This window comes from Rattus norvegicus, chromosome 18, assembly GCF_021556685.1.
Source record: "Rattus norvegicus strain SHRSP/BbbUtx chromosome 18, alternate assembly SHRSP_T2T, whole genome shotgun sequence".
Taxonomy (NCBI): Eukaryota; Metazoa; Chordata; class Mammalia; order Rodentia; family Muridae; genus Rattus; species Rattus norvegicus.
In genome coordinates this window covers 5,871,001-5,878,168 of record NC_141551.1, presented here as the reverse complement: position 1 = coordinate 5,878,168, position 7,168 = coordinate 5,871,001, and positions in this window count along the sequence as shown.

Sequence of the window (7,168 nt, the reverse complement as noted above, 5' to 3'; positions counted from 1 at the left end):
CCTGACGTTTTTAAGGGAGGGCATTCACAAACATGGGTAATTCAAACATGCAGGTAACGTAACAGCTGTATATCTCATTGGTGCTTTCTGGAACCAAAGTTTTGGCTCGTTTAAAAAAGAAGAAGAATTTCTAAGTGTCTAGCAAACACTCATTCATCTCCGAGGGGGAAAAAAAGGTGAAAAGAAAATAGGTGTAGCTGCCAGGCCAAGAGTGTAGCCTACTGAGGGACACAGCAGGGGGACCTGCTGGTGACCAGGCCTGTCCACCCCATGCAGGTGCTGCCACCACTAATACGATTTACTACCTACCTACAAACATCGGGAGAGAGGGGAGTAGGGTAGACAGCCACTCTCTGTGCTCGATAAGGTGGAAGTGCTCATGACCTGAATATTGAAATGAAACACACACCCCTGCTCCTTTGACTGACGCTTTTGTTTCTGGGTTTAAGTCTAAAAGCTCCAACTTCGTTGGCTAGAAACAAAAGTGACCCAGGGAAGCTTCTTCCTGGTGTTTAATTAAACTATAATATGCCGCAAAATAAATTAAGCATCAGTGAAATTACAACTACCATGGAGAGTGGACTGGGATGTTTTAAAATGATGGATTCATGAGAGTGCTCTATCCAGACAAATGGAAACTGTCCCAACCTCTCCTGTTCTAATGCTTCCTTGAAAGCTCTCCCATGCAGGTTGTCTCTGGTGAAGGAATGCTGTCGAAGATTGCAAGTTTAATTAAGAACCCCCCAGCTCCGAAAAAAAGAACCATGGAGGCCGGAGCCTGTAAACGGACAGAAGTGTGGGGGCCTACTTTACATTTGGTTCCTGGATAGCAGGGCTTGGTAAATGAATCCTTTGCCGTTCCTCCTTGTTCATCTCCCAAACAGCAAATATGTGGCCTCGTTTGTTAATCGAGCTATGAGGATTAAAACTTAGATCTGCTTTTCTTTTAAACAATGTTTTTACATTTATTTCTATGGGTCCCTGGGATCGAGCCCAGGTCATGAGCCATGGTGGCCCTGATACCCGCTGAGCTGTCTTCCTGCCCTTTGACCTGCTTTTTCTGACCACAAATTTAAAATAAACCTAGCCAGGGTGGATTTATGGATCTAAAATCGGAATACTTAAAGCTGATATCCACTAGGGGGCAGGCTATCTGCATGGGGAAGTCCCGATTGTAGTACGGGTGGTGGTATAGGCTGGGGCGGAAAGAATTTCTTTGAATTATTTTCCATTCCATAGTGGTTTCTAGGAAGACGTAACCCTGTTTTCTCTCTGTCGGTGTTTAGCAGTTCTTTCCTTTAAATATAGGAAATTATTTAAAGAATCGTGAAAACAGACTGGAGAGAAGGGGCATTGGGAAAGAGGTCTTTTCTGGTTAGGAGGCAGAGAGAAAATGGAGCTGTGTCTGCCAGTGAATATTAAATAGGCCGGCAGACCCAGAGGGGATCCAGCGCGGTGCTTAAGAGCACTGGCGCCGGAGTTTAAGTCCGGCTTACACCGGCTCCCCTTCTCTCTCGAGGGTCTTCATTTGTAATATGAGAATCTTGCCACCCACCTCACAGGCAGGCCAAGAATTAAATGATTCGCGTGCTCCCTGCCCACATCTCATTCCCCTGTCCTATAGCAGCTGCTGTTACCAAAATAATTACCCTCGATTTCTAATTCAAATAGGTGCGTTTCTAGGCAAGATTTTTTTTTCTTGCCCCCAAGAACAGAGATAGAAAAATAAACGAATCTTTATGTTCCTTTTTGTTTTTGAGAAACATTTCGGTTTCTGACAGAATATTAATACAAGGCAAAACTGAGCCAGAAATTTACAGTACACTTGGGGGTGGGGCAAAGGTGAAGAGGTGGCCTCTTCTCTCAGCTTTTCAGTTAAAGTAACAATGGAAAAACAAGGAGCAGGACCCTAAGAGCTCCTGATCCAGTAAGGGAGAAATGTTTGCAAAGGACTGCAGTCAACTTCCTAAAAGGGGTTTGTGTGTGTGTGTGTGTGCGTGTCTATACAGTGCTTTGAATGATTTAAGTCTAAGGACTCTGCACCTCAGTTCTGTCATCTGCCAAATGAGAATAACCCTGGCCTCACAGTGCTGGATGAAAGCTGAGTGAGGTGGTGTGAGGCAGCTACCAGAGCATGGTTTGGAGCCTTTCCTCATCCCTAGCCTTCCTTCAAGAGGAGGGAATCTGCCAAAGATGATGTTATTCCCCTTACTCTGGGGGTTGGTATAAATTTTTACTTATTATTGGCGCTCTCTCTCTCTCTCTTCTCTCTCTTTCTCTCTCCTCTCTCTCTTCCTCTCTTCTCTCTCTCTCCCTCCTCTCTCCCCTCTCTCTTCTCTCTCTTTCTCTCTCCTCTCTCTCTTCCTCTCTTCTCTCTCTTCTCTCTCTTTCTTTCTCTCTTCTCTCTCTTCTCTCTCTTTCTCTCTTCTCTCCTCTCTCTCTCCTCTCTCTTTCTTTCTCTCTTCTCTTTCTCTCTTCTCTCTCCCTCCCTCCCTCCCTCCCTCCCTCCCTCTCTCTCTCTCTCTCTAGCATGTGTGACGTATGAGTGCAGGGACGCACACACAGCAGTGCTCCCGTGGAGGTCAGAGGACAGGTTGGGAGTCAGTTCTCTTCTGTGGTCTATGACTAGAGTTCAGGTTGTCAGAATTATGCGGCAGGACTCTGAGCTGTCTCTCTGGCCCACTGCGGAAGTTTAGAAAGAAAATTATTGGACAGGAAATGTTGTACTTGAACCTTAGGTCCGTGCCTCTAAGGGTGTGCAGGACTTTGGTGGGGTGAGCTGGAAGAAGGGCTATGATGTGCATGCCTGGGTTCTCACGTAAAAACGTGGTTTTCTTTGGAGCCTTGGGTTATTGCACTCCACTAGGATTCCAGTTTTATGGGGAGATGTAGACAAACTTGGAGTGGGACTAGAACTGTGTCAAGGAAAGCTGCACGTGTGCGCTGAGGAATTAAGTCTCTTGGACAGCAACTCTAGAGAGAGATTTGGGAGGGTGGGAGGCCATCTTCCTCCTTGAATTTGACAAGGATGGTGTTCTCTAGAGTCACAGAACTTATGGAATGCCCCTCTAAGAATTTATTGTGCTGACTTATGCAGTCTGCAGTCCAACTCACCCAACAGTGGGCAGCTGTGGATGGGAAGTCCAAGAATCTCGTGGTTGCTCCGTCCCACAAGGCTAGGTGTCTGAGCTGGTTTTCTGAGGAAGTGAGTTCCAACAGATGTGGACAGTAAGTGCACATCTTATTGTAAGTAAGATGGCCAGTAAGTGCAAGCAGGCAAAGAAGAGAGAATCTGCCTTCTTCCAGTGTGCCTGGGTAGGCTTCCATCAGAAGGTGTGGCCCAGATTAAAGGTGTGTACCACCACTCCTAGATCTGGGACTTGTTTAGTCCCAGGCTGACCTTGAACTCAGAGATCTCCTTGCCTCAGTCTCCTGGGATTAAAGATGTGTACTACCCTGCCTGGGCCTAAGCTTTTCATGGCCACTAGGCCTCAAGATCTCCATGCCAAGGTCCAGGTCAGAAACTTGTGTCTCCAGACTCAAGATCTGGATCACAGGTGAGCCTTCCAATTCTGGATTGTAGTTAATTCCAGTTAGAGTCAGGTTGACAACTGGGAATAGCCGTTTCAAATGGGAATACAATCACATTATTATTATTTTAGCTTTTTGAGACAGGATTTTAGAATTCAGTTTGGTTTCAAACTCATAATCCTCCCTCCTGAGCTTTCTATATGTGGGGAGTTACAGTTGTACAGCATCATGCCTACATCATATTTAAAGCACACACACACACACACACACACACACACACCACACATACACACACACATACAACATACACACACACACACACACACACACACACATATATTTTTTTTCAATGAACTTTGTAAAACCATGTTGAAATCCAGTCACCCTTGTTTGCTGTGGATACGGCAGCCACAGCCTATGGAAACCACTGCCATTGTGATGGTATCATGAGGTGAGAGCTATGGCCTGCGTTTGTGATACGAGGACTCTGGCCTCCTGGACAGAGCAGATCTGCTGTTGTAGGAGTTCCGTCCCTTCTGCTGTCAGGGAAGGTTTGATTCAGCACAATCAGCGATCACCACATTACTGGTGGGTGCTGCACCCTAGTAGTGGAATTTGAGTCTCAAAAAACAAATGAACGTTTTGTTCATTATAAATTATACAGCTTCAATATCCTGTCAATTCACAGATATCAGAGCCAGAAAACATTTATGTTTTTTCCCCCTCGAAATCCAGCAGACCCCAGGAATTGAGTCTGTTACTGACAGCATAGCGCCTTCCTCCAGGAAGGAGGCCAGTTCCAGAGCGTCAGAGGTGTCTTGCGTGGTTTGGTGCTGGCTAGCTCCATCTGCTTCCCAGAGCGTCTTCCAACAGCAAACTGTCAGGGGCTCTGTCTCTCCCCAGGCCCACTGCTGCTTATCCTGACCGTGGTCCAATGGCTCTCAGACGACTCATTATCAATTACTATACATTTTCATGAGATCAGATAAGATCAAATTTGAAGGATAAGTCAAATGAAAGAGAACCTCCCCGACCCCCACACATAAGCTATAACACGAGAAACTCACCCGTGCCCATGAAAGACTTAAAAGAAATAGGAGTAGTTCCTTTAACACATGCAGTTTGGGCATGGATTTCTTTTTTTTTTTTTTTTTTTTTTTTTTGGTTCTTTTTTTTTTCGGAGCTGGGGACCGAACCCAGGGCCTTGTGCTTCCTAGGCAAGTGCTCTACCACTGAGCTAAATCCCCAACCCCGGGCATGGATTTCAAAATCCTGTTTGTGCTTATTTTACACTGTGTTTCATTTATTCTGGATGCCAAAGAGAATGAAATTCTTAGGAAAAAAAAAAAAAGAAAATCTCACCACCTCGGGTAGCAGTGTGCTGATTCATACTGGTTTATTCTCTGTAGTTTGGGGCCTGTTCTATCATCTGACCCCCCAAGAAGGGAGCAGAAGAAGTCAGCTACAACGAGGAAGAATTCCCACACTCATTACTTCTGACATGGCTTTCAGCTGTGTTTACCGGGGCACCTTTGCTAGATACAATTATGTGTGGTCAGACGGGGACCCAGCTTTGGAAGCAATTAAAACAGGAAATCAGGTAAAAACAGACATCTGGCCTTTTATTTTTGTTACAGAGAGTGGATACTTCCTCTCAATGCTTAGACCTTCTTTATTTAATTAATTAATTAATTTTGAGAAAAGTTGTGAGGTTCAGAGGGAAACGAGGTACCTGCCTCTAAGTGTGTGCTCTTCAAGGGAAAAGAAGAACTGCAGGCCAACGTGCTGTCGCTTTAACAGCCCGAGTGAAATCCCTCAGACAGGCTGTACGCATCCCGTACAGATATGAACACAGCGCTGTGGCTGTACGCATCCCGTATAGAAGGTAAAGCTGCCTGGTGAACTTGCGGGGCCCACTAGTGTGGGGTGGGTTTTGGAAGGGGGGATATTGGGAAAGTAGTCCTACTCAGGCCCTGCAGCAGTGTCCAAAGTTCACTCATGTGTGTGGTCTGACAGACAGCACTCGCACCTCTTCCTAGAGCATGCTCAAGCAGAGAGATGAGAAAGAAGGCATTTCCCGGGCAGCCCTACTATGCTCATAGCTCAGCCGACCCACACTAGTCTCTGTGGCCAGAGTTCTCTAACTTTCTAAGTGGGCGAACCTGTTCTCTGGAGTTAACGATCAGCACGTGCCTCAAAAGACAATTATTTTAAAGTGACCCCTTATGGTAAAGGGGCCACGTTGAGTGTATCTTTTACAGGGAGCTGGCCAGACAGAGCCCAGGCGACCCGTCTCCATAAATTCCACTCTGCAGCATCTCTATCTCTGTGTCCACCGCGGTTCTTCATCTCCGGAAGTCCGGATGGAGGAAGGAACACAACTCAGGTATTTGCATGGGAATCACTCGATGTTCAGACGGTCCAGAGACCATAATTATGGCTACGGCCCCGCTGGTGCTCCTTCTGAGGCGCTTTGGTTCATGCAAGGCTCTAGGTGAATTCACGGACTCTCTTAGCCGGAAATTTGGCCAACAAGGTCTCAAACCCTCCCCTTTCACTCACTGATTGAAAATAGTTTTTATCTGGACACCATAGGACTTTATGCTGGCTAGAATTATTGGAGAGGAGATCTTCATAAGACCAGACTGCAGGCTGGCCTTAATTAGTGATTGATGTAGAAAGACCCAACCCATGCCGGTTGTTGCCATCCCTGGGCTGTGGTCCTAGGTTCTATAAGAAAGCAGGCTGTGCAAGCCATGAGCAGCAAGGCAGTGAGCGTCACCCTCCATGGCCTCTGAGTCAGCTCCTGCCTCCAGGTTCTTGCCCCATTTGAGTTCCTGTCCTGACTTCCTGTGATGATGAGCTGTGATGTGGGAGAACAGGCAAATAAACCCTTTCCCCAAATTGCTTTGACCATGGTGTTTCACCACAGAAAATGGTAACCCTGACTAAGGCTCTGAATCACCAAAAGTTAAGCTGGTGTGTGTGTGTGTGTGTGTGTGTGTGTGTGTGTGTGTGTGTGTATTATACATATATTCTCTCTGGTGTGTGTGTGTGTGTGTGTGTATTATACATATATTCTCTCTGTGGTGTGTGTGTGTGTGTGTGTGTGTGCGTATGTGTGTGTGCGTGCTTGCGCGGCGGTACATGTGCATGTGTACAGTGCTTGTGGAGCACAGAAGTAAATATCAGGTAACCTCAATTATCCTATAGCTCATTAATTTTTTATTTGCTCCTTGGTAATTCCATTTATGAATGCAATGTATTTAAATTGTGTGCACCTTGGCTCCTTCCCTCTGACTTCTCCTGGACTGCTCCCTCACCTCCATGTTGTCATCATCTTCCTCATCCTCCTCTATCCTCCTTCCTCCTCCTCCCTCCTCCTCCTCTTCTTCCTCCTCCTCCTTCCTCCTCCTCTTCTTCCTCCTCCCCCTCCCCCTCCTCCTCTTCCTCTTCCTCCTCTTCTTCTTCCTCCTTCTCCTCCTCCTCCCCCTCCTCTTCTTCCTCCTTCTCCTCCTCCTCCCCCTCCTCTTCCTCCTTCTCCTCCTTTTCCCCCTCCTCTTCTTCCTCCTTCTCCTCCTCCTCTCCCTTCCCCACTTTCTCCTCCTCCCCTTTCCCTTCCTCCTCCCCCTCCTCC